Below are 19,273 nucleotides of genomic sequence, written 5' to 3'. Positions count from 1 at the left end.
AAGAAATGTTTTATGTTTTACCGTTAATATAACACAGCTTGAGATAAGGGACGTGGAAATAGATGAATTTGACATGGTGGAGATAGAAGATACCTTCTCCCCTTGAAATTTGTCTTTAAAAACAAATGAATATTTTCAAATCAACAGCTCATTTCAAGCAGTCATTACTAGAAACATGTATAATCTCCACAAAATTTTGGAAGTTAATTACTTTGGTGCAAGAAAGTCTCCATCATTCAGGAAAACGAATTTTCAATAACTTGGCAGCAGCCATAAAAAGCTTTACTGCTGACAAATTTCAGTTTAAGAGGAGCCTAAAGGATTTATTAAACCATCTCCTCCGACACTATTAATGAATTGATTGTTTAGTAGAACTAGGGCGCGCGCGAATGTGAGTGAGTGAGTGAGAGAGAGAGAGAGAGAGAGAGAGAGAGAGAGAGAGAGAGAGAGAGAGAGGCGGCGGGGGGGGGGGGGGGGTGTCAAGTAATGCGAGTACAATCACAAGTATGTCTAAATTTTCATTCCTCATTCCATGTCCATGATCAGTCTACTTGCGATCTGTGGAAGGTAAATTAGCATATTAGTTTCCCACTGAGTATCTCCTCACTATGGATCAATTGCAACGGAAAGTACATATAATCTAATCTGACCCTCTTGTCTGTCCCATTTCTGTTGAAGGTTACACATGAGACAGGTGCCTTCATATTTTTGTTGTTGTAGTCTTCAGTTCACAGACTGGTTTGATGCAGCTCTCCATGCTACTGTATCATGTGCAAGCTTCATCTCCCAATGCCCACTGCAACCTACATCCTTCTGAATCTGCTTAGTGTATTTATCTCCTTCCTCGATTTTTACCCTCCACGTTGCCCTCCAATATTAAATTGATGCCTCATAACGTGTCCTACCAACCGACACCTTCTTCTAGTCAAGTTGTGCCACAAACTCCTCTTCTCCCCAATACTATTCAATACCTCGTCATTAGTTATGTGATCTATCCATCTGATCTTCAGCATTCTTCTGTAGCACCATATTTCTAAAGCCTCTATTCTCTTCTTTATCGTCCATGATTCACTTCCATACATGGCTACAGTCCATACAAATACTCGGATAAAAGACTTCCTGATACCTAAAGCTATACTTGATGTTAACAAATTTTTCTTCTTCAGAAACACTTTCCTTGCCGTTGCCAGCCTACAATTTATATCCTCTCTACTTCGACCATCATCAGTTATTTTGCTCCCCAAATAGCAAAACTCATTTACTACTTCAAGTGTCTCATTTCCTAATCTAATTCCCGCAGCACCACCTGACTTAATTCGACTACATTCCATCATCCTCGTTTTGCTTTTATTGATGCTCATATCATCCTTTCAGGACACTCCATTGCGTTCAGCTGCTCTTCCAGGTCCTTTGCTGTCTCTGGCAGAATTATGTCATCGGCGAACCTCAAGGTTTTAATTTCTTCTTCATTGATTTAAATTCCTACTCCGAATTTTTCTTTTGTTTCCTTTACTGCTTGCTCAATAAACAGATTGAATAACATCTGGGATAGACTACAACCCTGTCTCACTCCCTTCCCAACCACTGCTTGCCTTTCATGCCCCTCGACTTGTATAACTGCATCTGGTTTCTGTACAAATTGTAAATAGCCTTTCGCTCCCTCTATTTTACCACCGCCACCTTCAGCATTTGAAAGAGTATTTCAGTCAACATTGTCAAAAGATTTCTCTAAGTCTACAAATGCTAGAAACGTAGGTGTGCGTTTCCTTAATCTAGCTTTTAAGAGAAGTCGTAGGGTCAGTATTGCCTCATGTGTTCCAGTATTTCTACGGTATCCAAACTGGTGTTCCCCAAGGTCGGCTTCTACCAGATTCTCCATTCGTTTGTAAAGAATTGGCGTTAGTATTTTGCACCTGTGACTTACTAAACAAATAGTTCGGTAATTTTCACATCTGTCAACACCTGCTTTCTTTGAGATTGGAATTATTATATCCTTCTTGAAGTCTGACGGTATTTCGCCTGTCTCATACATCTTGCTCATCAGATGGTAGAGTTTTGTCAGGGCTGGCTCTCCCACGGGTGTCAGTAGTTATAATGGAATGTTGTCTACTCCCGGGGCCTTGTTTCGGCTTAGGTCTTTCAGTGCTCTGTCAAACTCTTCACGCAGTATATCATCTCTCATTTCATCTTCATCTACATCCTCTTCCATTTCCATTATACTTTCCTCAAGTACACTGCCCTTGTATAGATCCTCTATATACTCCTTCCACCTTTCTGCTTTACCTTCTTTGCTTATAGCAGGGTTTCCATCTGAGCTCTTGATATGCATACAAGTGGATCTCTTTTCTCCAAACGTTTTTTATTTATTTATTGTTCCGTGGGACCAAATTAAGGAGAAATCTCCATGGTCATAGAACGAGTCAATATATGAAATTATAACACGATAGTAGAAACAGATAAAATGAAATACAAAAACATAATCAGGCGACAAGTCGTAAGTATAAATAAAGAAAATCAACAATGTAACACTGGAATTAGCTTAATTTTTTAGCTCTTCCAGGAGCTCCTCGACAGAATAGAAGGAGTGAGCCATGACGAAACTCTTCAGTTTAGACTTAAAAGATTTTGGGCTCCAGCTAAGGTTTTTGAATTCTTGTGGTAGCTTATTGAAAATAGATGCAGCAGAATACTGCACTCCTTTCTGCCCAAGGGTCAAGGAAGTGCATTCCACATACAGATTTGATTTCTGCCTAGTATTAACTGAGTGAAAGCTGCTAACTGTTGGGAATCGCCTAATATTGCTAACAACAAACGACATTAAAGAAAATATATGCTGTGAGGGCAATGTCAGAAATCCCAGACTATTGAATAGGGGCCGACAAGTGGTTCTCGAACTTAAACTACATATAGCTCGAACAGCCCGTTTTGGAGCCAAAAATACCTTTTTTGAATCAGAAGAATTACCCCAAAAAATAACACCATACGACATACGCGTATGAAAATATACAAAGTAGACTACTTTTCGTGTTGAACTGTCACTTATTTCAGATACTGTTCTAATGGTAAATAAAGCAGCATTTAGTTTCTGAACGAGATCCTGGACATGGGCTTTCCACAACAGATTACTATCTATCCGAACGCCTAGGAACTTGAACTGTTCCGTCTCGCTTATATTATGCCCATTCTGTCTGATCAAAATATCGGTCCCTGTTGAATTGTGAGTTAGAAACTGTAAAAACTGAGTCTTACTGTGATTTAGCATCAAATTGTTTTCCACAAGCAACGAACTTATTTCATGAACTACATTATTTGATACTGTTTCAATATTACACACAAGATCCTTCACTGCCAAACTGGTGTCATCAGCAAACAGAAATATTTTTGAATCACCTGTAATACTAGAAGGCATATCATTTATATAAATAAGAAACAGCAGTGGCCCCAGCACCGACCCTTGGGGAATGCCCCACTTAACAGAGCCCCATTGCGACTGAACATCACTACCACTCTCAATATTGCGGAGAATTACCTTCTGCTTTCTGTTCTTAAAGTAAGAGGAAAACCAATTCTATGCTACTCCACTTACTCCATAACGGTCCAACTTCTGCAGTAATATTTTGTGGTCAACACAGTCAAAAGCTTTCGTTAAATCAAAGAAAACACCTAGCGTTCGCCACCTTTTATTTAATCCGTCCAAAACCTCACAGAGAAAAGAGAATATAGCATTTTCAGTTGTTAAGCCATTTCTAAAACAAACTGTACATTTGACAGCAAATTATGTGAATTTAAATGCTCGAGTAACCTTGTATATACAACCTTCTCGATAACTTTAGCAAACACCGATGGCATGGAAATAGCTCTAAAGTTGTCAACATTATCCCTGTCTCCCTTTTTATAAAGTGGCTTCACTAGAGAGTACTTTAATTGGTCAGGAAACCGACCACTACTAAAGGAAAAGTTACAGATATGGCTAAGTATTGGGCTAACATACACAGAACAATACTTCAGTATTCTGCTAGATACCCCATCATATACATGAGAGTTCTTGGTCTTTAGTGATTTACTTATTAAGTCAATCTCCCTCTTGTCAGTATCATGGAGGAGCATTTCAGGTAACAGTCTCGGAACACTTTCTTCTAAGACCGCTATATGATTCCCTGTTGGGGCTAGGTTTCTGTTTAGTTCACCTGCTATATTCAGAAAGTGATTATTAAATACTGTACATATATGCGACTTATCAGTAACACGAACATTCACACTACGCTCTGATTCTATATCCTCGACCTGTCTCTGCAGACCAGCCACTTCCTTTACGACTGACCATATGGTTTTAATTTTATCCTGAGACAGCTATTCTATCTGCATACCACTTACTTTTTGCCTTCCTAATAACATTTTTAAGCACCTTACATTACTGTTTGTAATGGGCTGCTGCATTTAGATTTTGACTGTTTCTAACGTTTTGATATAATTGCCACTTTGTTCTATAAGATATTCTTATCCCTATAGACAGCCACCCAGGCTGCCTGTTTGTGCTAGTACCCTGTTTTGAACGTTCTAACGGAAAGCAACTTTCAAAGAGAACGAGAAAAGTCTTGAGAAAAGCACTATATTTATCGTCTACTGTCTCAGCGCTATAAACATCTTGCCACTCTTGTTCCTTGATAAGGTTTACAAAGGTCTCTGCAGCAACTGGATCAGCTTTCCTACACAGTTGATAACTATATTTAACATGTGTTGCAGCAAAAAAATCTTTCAGAGTTATAATTTGTGCATCATGATCTGAAAGGCCATTCACCTTTTTGCTAACACAATGCCCTTCTAGTAATGAGGAATGAAAAAAAAATGTTGTCTATGGTTGTTCTACTGTTCCGTTGCACTCTCGTTGGAAAGAACAAGGTTTGCATAAGATTATATGAATTAAGGAGGTCTACCGGCATCCGTTTCCTTGCAGAATCACTTATACAATTAACATTGAAGTCACCACATAGAACTAACTTTTTGTATTTCCTATAAAGTGAACCTACTCTAACTTTAGCAAAATGTTGTGAAATCGGCGTCTGGGGATCTATAAATAACAACAATTAGAAGTTTAGCTCCATTAAATTTAACCACACCTACACAACATTCAAACACCTTTTCAGTGAAGTACTTTGAAACATCAATTGACTCTAATGGGATGCCGTTTTCCACATACATGGCTACTCCCCCACACCGCAAACAGCTCCTAGAAAAGCTGCCAGCCAACCTGTATCCTGGTAAAGGAAGCCTCTGAATTACCTCCTTATTTAAGAAGTGTTCAGATACACCAATAATTTCTGAGTCAACATCTATAAGCAGTTCACCAACTTTATCTCTAATCCTTGTACATTTTGATGAAATATACTAATTCCCTCATTACTCGGATGCCTAAGCTTTGTCAAAAGTGGTTCTTTTGTTAGAGAGAAGTCCCTTAAGCAGGAATACCTATCAAATGACTTCAATCTAAAAAAGGTGCAGCTCTAACACCCACTATTGCAGGAATTTTCCCATGAGTGCTCCAACCACCCCCACCTATGCTGTCACTTTAATTTTCCTGTAGGCAGTATCTATCTTACCCCTAGTTATATGCGCCTCTACATCCTTACATTTGTCCTCTAGCCATCCATGCTTAGCCATTTGCACTTCCTGTCGATCTCATTTTTGAGACGTTTGTATTTCTTTTTGCCTGCTTCATTTACTGCATTTTTGTAATTTCTCCTTTCAATAATTAAATTCAGTATATCTTCTGTTACCCAATGATTTCTACTAGCGCTCGTCTTTTTACCTACTTGATCCTCTGCTGCCTTCACTATTTCATGCCTCAAAGCTACCCATTCTTCTTCTACTGTATTACTTTCCCCCATTCCTGTCAATCGTTCCCTAATGCTCTTCCTGAAACACTCTAACTTCTGATTCTGTCAGTCCAACCAGGTCCCATCTCCTTAAATTCCCACCTTTTTCCAGTTTCTTCAGTTTTAATTTACAGTTCATAACCAATAGATTGTGGTCAGAGTCCACATTTCCCCCTGGAAATGTCTTACAATTTAATACCTGGTTCCTAAATCTCTGTCTTACCATTATATAATCTATCTAAAATCTTGCAGTATCTCCAGGTCTCTTCCACGTTTGCAACCTTCTTTCATGATTCTTGGACCAAGTGTTAGCTATGATTAAGTTATGCTCTGGACAAAAACCTACCAGGCGGCTTCCTCTCATTTCTTACCCCCATTCCATATTCACCTACTACGCTTCCTTTTCTTCCTTTTTCTACTATCGAATTCCAGTCACCCATTACTATTAAATTTTCATCTCCCTCCACTATCTGAATAATTTCTTTTATCTTATCACACATTTCATCAATTTCTTCGTCATCTGCGGACTACTTGTACTACTGTGGTGGGCTTGGGCTTCGTGTCTTGGCCACAATAACGCGTTCACTATGCTGCTTGTAGTAGCTAACCCGCAATCCTATTTTTCTTATTCATCATTAGACATACTCATGCGTTAGCTTCATATTAGACTTCCTAATGCTTATATCTATATTCGATGCTAACAATGACGCCGGTGGATAGACTACCATGAAATAACTGACCGTCGAGAAAGTCACGAATATAACCGACAAGCTAATGGGCCCTTCGCAGGAAAAGGTTTTTCGCCGCAAAAAGCGGAAAACTGGAATCCAGCAAATGAGTAAAAAAAATATATTCACTGACAATAAATTAGTATACGTACACGACGTACACCACAGTAGTCTGGGATTTCTCTATTACGTAATAGTTTTTGTCTTTGTATCTTGCAGCTTTAGTTATTTTTAATTAAAAGAGATTTTAAAAGGACCGAAAGAACATTTTGGACTACGCTACAGATCGTTCTGTTAGCACAGTCTTGACTTCGTAATCACTTTCTTTGACTTCGGCAACTCTCAACCAAAATCTCCAACCTAACCGAGACAATCCGCTACGATACAGCCGAGATCATGACAAGAGAATGGGCTACATTACACTTGAAGTAATTTTATATAGATACAGATCTCCATGACCTGTGTACGTCTAATATAAAAGATCTCCGAACCACTCTCCTCAAATAGATCGCAATCTTCACTTAACCTTCAACTGTTACTATTTCAGAATTAAAAACCGAATTCAAAGAAAACTTGGCTACCAGTCGCAAAACTAGAAAAATAAAAATAATAAAAGTGAGAACGTGAAACAGGTTAGCAATAACCAAAAACAGGAGATTCTACAGGAAATAAAAGTGAGAAAGGAAATTATTATTATCGACCGTTTAGGAACTGTAGGCTACGAAAGGGATGAAATCATTTATCTAATAATTGGTGGAAGAGTTAGTGTGTTTTAAGATTAAATCCAAACAAGAATTAGAGAAAAATATATCGAAGCTAGGCCTATATTACGAAAAATTGCTAAATCTCGAGACAAATTGTGTCCTGTATTAGATGAAGAGTTTGTGCCCGTAGTACGGATAAAACAGTATCTGCAGCATCAACAGAAACTTCGGACATGTGTTTCATATTTCATCCAAGCCTGCAGGCTATAAATACTTAAACAAAATACCACTATAGGGAAATTACCTACGAAGAAGTTCTTGGTAAAGAAACACAGGACACAAATACGTGTGTAGGCTTAATATGCACTACAACTGTGTTTAAAAATCGGTATACTAGCTTTGGACTAACGACGAGCGAATATCAATATAACCTGTACAGCCTGTACGCTTTCCAAAGCTGTTATCCATGAAAAAGCTAAACGGCGTATCGTGAACAAAATACAATTGAACACCGAAACAATTAATAACATTATCTGACAATGGGCACTGACTTTAGTCAATGGGCACAGTTGAAAATTTGTGCCAGACCAGGATTAGCACCCGAGTCCCCTGGTTACTAGGGAGAGGCAATGATCACTGTGTCCGAATTACGCAGTGGGCAACCTAACTGCACCAACTGCCCGAGCATGCCGTTCATCAGATCCAAATTCTCAATTTCTCCATAGACTGCTAAAGCAGTGCTCGTTGAACATTATCCTCTTCGCCTTAATTATACAGTATATGGCGAAAAAAAAAAAAAAAAAAAAAAAAAAAAAAAAAAAAAAAAAAAAACAGACACCGAATATATACAAACTTGGCCTTACGAACATTGCAGACACACGTCGCACTTCAAAGAATTGACCGTTGCATTGTTTACTATAGACCACGAATCAAGTAACGTAAAAAAAAGCTCTGCGTCTATTGAGATCATGATTCAGAGTTAAAAAACTCTAATAAGTCGCCTACATATTACAGTTGCTGCCGAAAGAGGAGAACCACTATTTTCCCACAAACGGAAATATAGTTAAAATTACGCTTCTATTTCGGCTAGTTTCGGCGCTTACTAAAAATTGTACTGAAAGTTACATAGTGGACTCTCCCCTCCCCCCATCAGAAACGTAGTTTTCGTGGCTGTTGTGCGACTTTTGTACACAGCTAGAGAAAATGTGTTAAATATGGCGCGGACGGAAACACTAGGCTACGCTACAGGGCAATCTGCTCGCACAAAGTTTACTCGGCATTCATAATCGTTGGCATAAACAACTCTCAATCAAATTACCTCCTTAGAACCTAACTTAGATCTCGGGCTACACTACCCATCGGCCTGTCATCACAACCAAAATTTCATTCAGGAGGGGGGATTTCCTGTATCTCTCTCTAGGCAGTTATTGTAGATTGACTGTCAGTCTCAACTATAAGATTTACTAATGATAAACACTTTCGAGACGGCTCATAATTTTACAATAGTTCTCTTCGTCTTACTTGGCATAAATTGTTCGCTGGCGTCCCTACAGCTGGCTCCCTCAGTGTCTGCTTCTGCCATCGCACCACGCCAGTCTGTTGTTGTCTTAGCAGACCGAACGCACCGCACATCCGACACCTTCGGAACCACTCAATGGCCAGTTAGCAACTGAGCCGGGCACTGTTTACATCGTGGAAGGAAAACTATGCAAAGATGTACACTCAAATGGCACGACTGAGTAGCACACACACACAGTAATATCTGTGGAATGTCCATCGAGACGCGTGGAACGAAATTCTTCTCGCGAACGTACAACGTCTCCGAAAAAAATCTCGTGACTATATTCCGCCATTACGGCCAGGTTCTCATTCAAATGAGCAAAAAATGGTACATTTGGAAATTTTTTTGAGACAATGAAAATACATTCGAAGGATCTGTTTGGGAATTACGAGTGATCATACTATGAGCTTTATTTTAGATTTTCAGTAAAAAAAATGGCGCCCGTAATTATGATTTGATCAAGGGCCTACGAGTCTGAAGTACGCAGAGTGCGTGCAGTGTGCCCCCTCAGATGTTACCTGGAATCAAAAATGGATAACATCAGTTGATACTACATTATTTCTCTGAAATTAAAAATGGATAACATCAGTCGATATTACATAAAATTTATGGGAGCGCATACCGAACCGCAATGAAACAACCTTAAATTTAACGATACAGTGCTAATTCGAACTTTGAGTTCGATTTTTGGGGGTTTGTTTCACTCCTTATGCCCACACAAAAATTAGTTAATATTAACAAATGTCATATTATAGCTATATGCTCCTAAGAAAAATGTTTACTTTTCGGGGTCCGATGTAGAAGTTAAGAGGTTGAATCACTTTTAGTTTATGCTGCATGCCGTTCTGAGAAAAAAAAAACGTTTCTCGAAAAAAGAAGTGTTCAAAGTTTAGGGAAAACTTTTAGTTATATTATTACTTCGATTTGCATGAACTGAGTGTTAGATATATATTTTTAATGTCGCTGAACAGGAAGCTGAAGTCAGATTTTCAATATTCAAAACGGCTAATCCAATACGGAGGGCACAGGATTATGTTTTGACCAAATTTTACCAAAAATGCATTTTCGTTATTTACGTTTAGTCTGCAATTCAAGGAGTGCTTATGAGCCCTACCTCTAGCTCGAATTGTTCCTACATAGCAATTCCCTGTTCTTCTTGGCTGGAAAGGCCGATCTGCGTAACTTGGATATGCAGCACTCGTTATTCGTCAGTATTTTCGGCGAGTATGTTTGCATGCATTCTGTAGTATGAATCGTTTTGAACACGTGTGACACGGGACGAGTTTTCATCTACATCTACATCTACATGGATACTCTGCAAATCACATTTAAGTGCCTGGCAGAAGGTTCATCGAATTACCTTCAGAATTGATAATTAATTGAAACCCTCAGATGCCGATAGGTGTTGTTGATACAACCTCGATGGGGACAGCTGAAAATGTGTGCCCCGACCGGGACTCGAACCCAGGATCTCCTACTTACATGGCAGACGCTCTATCCATCTGAGCCACCGAGGACACAGATGAACAGCGCGACTGCAGGGACTTAACCCTTGCACGCTTCCCGTGAGACCCACATTCCCAACTGTCCACAATCAATATACGTAATGTACGTAATAGGTATTTGCCCATCCACTCATTACTCGGGCACCCTAAGGTGACGATTCCCGTAAGAGTTCGGGCAATCTTTGCGCATTCGCACAGACGAAGGTCAATGGCTGGGTAGCCTTTAACTACATATATGAAGATAGTAACTGTTCTCGAAGGAACAGATACCACTGATTACCGTGCAGCTTCTCTAGAATAAATGATAATTAATTGAAACCCTCAGCTGCCGACAGGTGTTGATATACCTCGATGGGGACAGCTGAAAATATGTACCCCGAGGTACATCAACACCTGTCGGCAGCTGAGCGTTTCAATTAATTATCATTTATTCTAGAGAAGCAGCACGGTCATCAGTGGTACCTGTTCTTTCGAGAACAGTTACTATCTTCATATACCTTCACAATTCTCTATTATTCCAATCTCGTATAGCGCGCGGAAAGAACGAACATCTATATCATTCCGTACGAGCTCTGATTTCCATTATTTTATCGAGGTGATCGTTTCTTCCTATGTAGGTCGGTGTCAACAAAATATTTTCGCATTCGGAGGAGAAAGTTGGTGATTGGAATTTCGTCGCAACGAAAAACGCCTTTGTTTTAATGATACCCATCCCAAATCCTCTATCATTTCAGTGACACTCTCTCCCATATTTCGCGATATAACGTGCTGCCCTTCTTTGAACTCCGGCAGTCCTATCTGGTAAGGATCCCACACCGCGCAACAATATTCTAAAAGCGGACGGACAAGCGTAGTGTAGGCCTTCTTCCTGAGCAAGCGTTTCCGACTCAAGAGTGTCCCATGGCAACCGTCCGTCTGTGGTAAGCTCCTGTGGGACCAAACTGCTGAGGTCATCAGTCCCTAGCCGGCCGGTGTGACCGTGTGGTTCTAGGCGCTTCAGTCTGGAACCGTGTGACCGCTACAGTCGCAGGTTCGAATGCTGCCTCAGGTATGGATGTGTGTGGTGTCCTTAGGTTAGTTAGGTTTAAGTAGTTCTAAGTTCTAGGGGACTGATGACCTCAGAAGTCCTGTAGTGCTCAGAGCCATTTGAACCATCAGTCTCTAAACATTATGCGTGGTGTCTGCTTGTTCTATATCGTGTCTCCCTACCACTTTCGCGCAACGACGCTCTGAGCGTGTTTTTTAGGAAATTGACTAGTTTGAACCTGGGACCTGTTGCTGGTAAGGAGACGCCAGACCACACATGACATGTAGAATTCAGAAGAGTTCAGTGAGACTAGCGATGATATAACCAAATACTTAATGATTTCAGCGTCAGCTCCACTGCACTCCGTGTAAAAGAATCTTAATACTAACTAAATTTAGTGGAAGTGGTTCAAGGCTTTCCTATTTTTAGTTAGCTGGTAAAATAACGTAGAAAAAGCAGTTAAGTTTACCATTTTATTCTAATCACAAAACATTGTTTATAAATTGCACTATTGATAAAAGGAGATGTTTTAATACAGGATGGTAAAAACCAACAAAAATGTGAGCGAATATTCCCTGAATGGGTTTCCAAGTTCTACAATGGATCGAAGGATGACCTATGCCATATCACATCTATAATGTAGGTTTAAATTAAGTTTCACAAGAGAGAAAACTATCAAAATGGTCTACAGTGACCCTCATTTATCTTTAATTACTTATCTAACTTGTCGTAATTTACAGTGGCTGATGTGGCTTCTCAATAACTATATAACAGAAAAATCATCGCGTTTCAGATTTTTACTTCAAGTGGCAAATGTGAACACCATGAGCTTTAATTGACGATCGACACTAGTATTACGCAAAAAAGGGATGTAACAGATGAGACTTCTTCAGTTCTGAGAGAAGCTTTATGCGCTGTTATGCGGCATCGCGTGCGTTCATTACCTTGTCAGTGTTCGTCAGGGGGCGGCGGACAGCACAGCTCCGCTCACCTCGCCGTCTCGGAAGTTACTCTCCCTAACTTCTCCTTACTACAATTTACCGAAGTTGGTTTAAAAAAAACTATCTGGCTGTGTTTTCATCTTACCAATTAGGGTCTCAATGTTAACCTTAAGCTCCGCCTACAAAAATTCTGTCTATCCAATGAGAAACATTATACTTTTCGTGGTGGGGCAATGTTTTTAAAGTTTGCAACGTAACAGACGCGAAAAAGTCTCACGCTAAAACTTGCAGCTGGTGTGGTCCTTCTAGCGTTATCGTAAGATCTATACTGTTCTTCTGGAGGGCTCTATCTTTTAACATGGGCTGGGGGTTGGTCCTAACGTAACAGAGACGCGAAAAAGTCTCACGCTAAAACTTGCGGGTGGTGTGACCCTAGCAGTTAGCTGGCGACGTGGGTGTCCGTCCGTCCCTTATCGTAGGGCCTTTCAGCTTAACACGGTTCTGCTCTCGGCTTCTGTTCTCGTTTCTCCCCTCGGAACTGCGTCCGTCTCATGGTGGGAAGGTATGACATGCATTTAGGCATTCTTGTGTTAGTCTGTGATATTCCATTTGCTCACTCGTTACTCGTATTAATTTGGTTAATTTAATGTCACGATTTATTCGGAGTTATGTGACATACTACTGGATTTGCTTATCATGTCAGGGTTTTCATGGAAGGTGTTGGATTTGCCTGACACCTCACAAGTCCCTATGCTTACACACTACTTACAATAACGTATGCTAAGGACAACACACACACACACACACACACACACACACACAACCACACACAACCATGCCCGAAGGAGGACTCGAACCTCCAACGGGGGGAGCTGCGTGAACCGTGACAAGGCGTTTGAGACAGCGCGGCTACCCTGGGCGGCTCATGGCAGCCATGACACTGCTTCAAACAATGGGCTGTAGAAACTTTTGTAACGCAAGGATTAAAAAAAAACCTTTCCGTTCCAAGAGTCTAGACAAGTACACCCTTAAAAAAATGCAATTACAACGAAATTGAATTTTCGAACGTTTTCAATCAGAACCCGTCCTTAAGGAACACTGTTGATCAAATGTCACAGGGATTATGTACTCAGGTTTCACATGTGGGTTAACAGTTTCTAATCAACATACAGAAAGAGCAGGGCTTAAAACTTTTAAGTGTTAAATTTCAAGGGCCGTTCTCTTGTTTGCAAATTGTTTCACAGCGGAAATTTCTCTAGTTTTTTTTTTTTTGGTATAGGAAAAGGAAGATAGTAACTGGAGGAGGGGGGGGCGAGAGGGGGAGGGGGAGGAATCTTGCGTCTCCCACCTTGGAATCTTCAATACATAATTTTTATTCATTACGAGATTCTCAGCCACTTGTAGAAGTGATTTCCCTTGATTCTGCAAAACTTTCCCTTTACCCAATCGTAGCAACTATAGGATTTGGTTCCTGCTGCATGACATGTCTCGGAACTTAAACTGACCAACTCATTTGCATAAAGAGCTAGCTAATCATCCGCTTCTTTACTTGTGTAGACTGTATGGTCTGCAAAGAATTTTTTTCTTTAATCGTTTTTTATGTCTTTTGTAAATAGCTACACTTTCTTAACTGTTCACGCTAATTAACGCCATTGAAGCATGGTCTTTTACTGAATGTTCTTATGACCAAAAAGCAATGCCGATAGCTGGAGTCCAAGGTTTTTGTTAATCAAGCCGTTTGTAGTCTTGTGGTGATATCTCCGTAGAATCTTTCATTCCCTAACGCATCTTTCTTTATATCTAATTGAGAAGTGAAATACCGGTTTTCATAGATGCAGACTTAAAATATTTTAATATAACGCAATAAATATTTCATTAAAATTTTCCATCCCCTTAGGATTGAAGTTCCAAAACGAGTGCAACATTGAAAAATTCTAACAGAGGAGCCAAATGCGAATTCTGAGATATATTCAGTAATGCTTTCACAATGAAACATTTTCAGAAACATCTCACACCTTTTAGGGGTTGAATTTTCAAAAACAATTAAACATGTATTCTTCTATTTAGAACTGAGGAGCCAAATTCAAATCTTCATCGATTTAGTTCTAAAAATGCTTTCATAGTGAAATATTTCATAAAACTTTTCATCCCCTATTTCACTCTATTGGTGAGTTAAATTTCCAAAAACAACGAAACACTTTATTTTTACATCCAACCGAGAATTCAAATCCAATTTTCATAGATGCAGCTTTAAAAATGCTTTAGTAGTTCTTTAATAATGATTTATTTTCAAAAAACCTTCAGTAATTATTTTATTCCCCTAATGGAAGAATTTCGGAAAATGCTGAAAACCTGTTTTTTTTTGTTTCTGACAAAGAAACCAAATGCCATTTTTCGTAGTTTTGTAGTTCTAGCTTCAATAGGGACATATTTTAAAAAACCCTTTCAACCCATATTTCACCCCCTTAGGAGTGGAATTTCGAACAATCTCTTCTTAAATGATGCTTACAGCGTAAGATTTACACCTTCATCAAATTTCAAGTTCGTATACTTTGCAGGTTGGGCAGGAAGGCGATGAGTCAGCGAATATGCGTGCCCTTATTGCACCTCATGGGAGGTTGTAGTTCCAAAAACAGTGAAACACGTATTTTTCAATAACACAATTTTCATAGATTTAGCTTTAAAAATTCTTTCACACTGAATTATTTTCATAAAACATTTCATCCTATATTCCACCCCTTTTATGGGTTGAATGTATCAAAAACAGAGAGACATTTTTTTTTTTTTACTTCAACCGAGAAGCCAAATTCGGGTTTCAATATATTTAGCTTTAAAAATGCTTTCATAATTAAATATTTCATGAAACATTTCATCCTCTATGAAATGAGTTATGGTAGTGACACACCAAAATCACAATAGTAATCTGTTGTAGTTGCTACATATTTTATTACAATCGAAAGCATTATAAAATCACAATCACAATAATACAGGAGACTGCCTTATAAGGCCAGATCAGTTGGAAAAATAATAAATAAATTTCTTTACATGGAACAAGACCTGTAAAACTTGAAATTTGGATATGACTAGGCAAATATACTTAGTTAGCTTTACTTAAATAGTACAAATGTCCATAGAATTCCCAGCAGAACTCTCATTGCTTCCAATAAGCTGGGAAACAGATTAAGCGTAAGAACACAGATTTTTTAACGTTTGGCTAGCCAACATTCCTAAACAAAACTATATACAAATGACTAAAACAATTAAGGAGGTGCTTTAATTTTGACCAAACCGATCTTCAAACTTGCTTACTCAGTTGATTAATCAACAATATTCTTAGAATGATTATAACTAGAACATGATCATATGACAATAGCCCTAAAATGAGGTTGCTTCAAAATTTCGTGTGAATTGGCGATAGACATGAGCAGACAAAGGATTCAGATCAATACGAGAGATCCACGAGACAGGGAATGACATAGAAATATACTCAACTTTGAAATGCAACTGAAATTCGGATGCTATAATCCTCCACCAGAAAGATGGAATCACGCAAAAGTGACAACATAACCCAAGATGTAAAGGAGAGGACATGGCCTTAAATATCTCTCTGCCCCCGTGGTGCTCTGCTCCCAGTATGCATGCGTCGACCGCTGCCAATTATCTCTAACACAACAGACATCAACGGCAGACAATATTCTGAGATATAAACTACACAACTTTATCTGGAGAACAGGTGAGCAATACAACTGAACTGAAACAAATGAGCCTCCGCGAGTTATTTGGCCAGTGCCAGAACTTAATCTTTGATTAATAAGTACGCTAAAAATCATGCCGAAGTGAAGATGACTTTATCTCCGGGTTCGGCATATTAGGGGCAGAGACAATGAAGTAGCCGACGCTCTCAGCCGTATGTTCGCGGGAGAGTCTGGGGAAGGCAAGGGCCACGTGGAGACGGATCTTGGGGCGAATTTCTTTCTCTCCGAGACACCCGGTTCCTTCTGCGACTTAGCTGGCAAACAGGATGAGGACCCTAGGTGGGGACCGATTCGGCAGCAGTTGGCGGCTGACGAGGTCGTTACTGGCTATTGCCTTCGTGGGGGCCTCTTGTGTAAAGGGGGAGACAGCCATGGTGAAGTCAAGATCTGTATTCCACAGGAACTAGTTAGCATGGTACTCATGATTCGACGGTCGGGGGTCATTTGGGGTTCTACAAGACCTACACCCGGAAGAGGAAGTCGTCCTACCCCGGTGGAAGTTGGTGACGAGATCGCCGTTGCTGCACTGACTACGCAGCATGTGCCCCGGGTAGAGCTCGTGCAGTGAGACGATAATCATCCATCCCATGGTCAACACCACAGATATTCTGCGATTTACTTTACTCTGATACCCGTACAACATCCAGACAGTGCAGCAACTGAAACCTCACTATGCGCAGCAACATTATGAATTCGCTCTTCGGTTTCTGGCGCGGATCGAAGTTGGTGACTTATAGCTGGGTAATATTCTGTACAGTGAAGAGGCTGATTTTATACTACAGGGTGCAGTGAATAGACAGACCTGCCGAATTTGGGGTACTGTTAAATCGCGTGTTGTGCATGAAGAGCCGTTGCACTGACCCTATGTGATGGTGTGAAGTGGATTCACAAGCATCTTTATTCTCCATCCGTTCTTCTTTGAAGACAATTCACCATAAAGACCTGTCAGGTGTACCGTGACGTCTGCACGTTATCGAGACCTCTCTGTACAGCATGTGAGTCCGCTTTGGACTTTCTGTTATGTACACGACCAGTAACGCTCTTGTCCTTGTGCCTCCTTTGCACTTAGATTTCTGAAGATGGAAGTAACTCCAAAACGCGTCATGCATACTTTGCATTTGATCCGGTGACCTCGCTGTTTGGTCCTCTCTTCCCAAATCAACCAATCATACTTTGGAACAACCAATAAAATCATTCTTCACCTGCTGTGTGGGTTTTTATGCTATCTGATCAGCAGACCTAAGCATATTAATAGAACGAGTATCGCCTGTGGTCAAAATTCGACCAATTGCGTCAATGAATCTCATATGCGATGGATAATGTCATGTATCTTAAAGTGAAATTTTAGCCGCAGAACTGATCCCTGGCAAATGCTGCGTTGTAGCTACGTGTGTCTATGAAACAGTTCTTTAATTTCTCTTTAATTAATCAAGCATTTAAAGGGAGTCTTTGATACACTACGTTGACAAATTAATTTACCCTTATGACAACACAATGTGAATGCCATTGTATCGTACAAGGTCATCTCAGACGCGAAATGATTTGCATTACAATATCTGCGTTGTAAATTCATCAAAGCGCAATTACAGTTCTCAAAATTATTTGTAATTATGTTCCATGCACATTTAATTGTATCTTTTAGAACGACAATAGAATTATCGTTACTGAAATCTGACAAAAATTGTGTGTCTCTAGCTCTTCGTCTTTCAGCCCGACCCGTTAATGTTCTTTTTCGAGGCATAGCCTAAAACAAGTACAGTTTCGTTACAATACAGGACGTCGTAGCTACTCAAAATGCAGATACTGAAAATTAGGAACACACTACATTTGGTGGTGACGGCGGAAAATGAACACAGAGTTAGTTCCGTTTTCTCTTTGACCAAAGTAAGTGAAAAACGACGTTAATAAAGAACGTTTGCTGTCCCCGACGACTTCGTTACTACGTTTCGTTTTCCACTGTTGACAACTTCAACGACATAGCAGCTTCGGTCCTGGAAGTTGGTAGCAGTGTCAGAGACAAAGGAAAAGTTTTCACATGTGTGTGCTTCTATTTACTTATCCTAATGGTTATGGACACACATGATGGTTTCCTTTTGTTCACATCTACGGCGAAGTTCCTTACCCGTTATGCAAGTTTGATTTGTCATATTGTATAATTAATTTTAAGAATCAGTACTTCAGTTTTCGATAAACAGATGCGTTATCATTATGAATGTTCACATTGCTATTACTTTCTCCACGCAAAAACTGTGTCTGCCTAGCTCTGCATCTTTCACTCTGACCCGTTAGCATTCTCCTTCTAGGCATACACTAAAACAAGTATGGTTTCCGCATACTAAGGGAAATCGGAAGTCTTACATATTCAAAGTGAAGAAATTACAAATTCGGAACTTACTTCAAAGTTTCTGATAATGGCAGCAAACGATCACGTAATTACTTTTACACAAAACTAAGCGAAATAACGACGCCAATATACAACGCTATTTACAGACATCATCACTGACTTAGCAGTTGCCGCATTTTACATGCCAGATATGCATGTTGTACTGCAAATCCATGTATGCACGAAAGCCCCTAAAATACGATCTCACGAAATGTTGTCACTTTCATTTGTCAATTCTACTGTAGCACTTGATCTGTGCGCTAGGTAGAGGTTCGCAGCTCTAAAGTTTTCAATTTTCAGGCATTGGAGATTTTAATGCGTGATAGAGAATGAAAGATTAGTGTTACGAATGTGAAAGCTTCTATTTCCTTTTACGACTCTTAATGGCTCTAGGAACAACTAAGGATGAACAGAGATATGGAAAGGAGAGAGGTTAGGGTTCAACAACCCATACACAATGAGATCTACAGTCTGGGCAAAATAAATCTGGCACAGAAAATAATCATAGTAAGACTCATGTGGGATTACAGTTTTTATGCACTACAGTACCTGTTTGGTACCATTTTGCCACTAAGTTTTGCATTGTACACTTTGCTGGAGATTTTACCAAAATACTTCCAGACAATCTCTTACACTAACAGTCCTGCGCATGTTTTCCATGAACTTTTTTGTTTGTTTGTGTGTGTTGTACTCATCTAGTCTGTAAACACATGTGCTCGTCTTACTCACTCAAACATAATGACACACGCAAGTACTCAACACAGCATGAGTGAGAGACACTTTCAGACTTGTACTA

The sequence above is a fragment of the Schistocerca serialis genome, chromosome 3 (assembly GCF_023864345.2).
Source record: "Schistocerca serialis cubense isolate TAMUIC-IGC-003099 chromosome 3, iqSchSeri2.2, whole genome shotgun sequence".
In the NCBI taxonomy this organism is placed as follows: Eukaryota; Metazoa; Arthropoda; class Insecta; order Orthoptera; family Acrididae; genus Schistocerca; species Schistocerca serialis.
Note: the sequence above shows the minus strand (reverse complement) of the source record.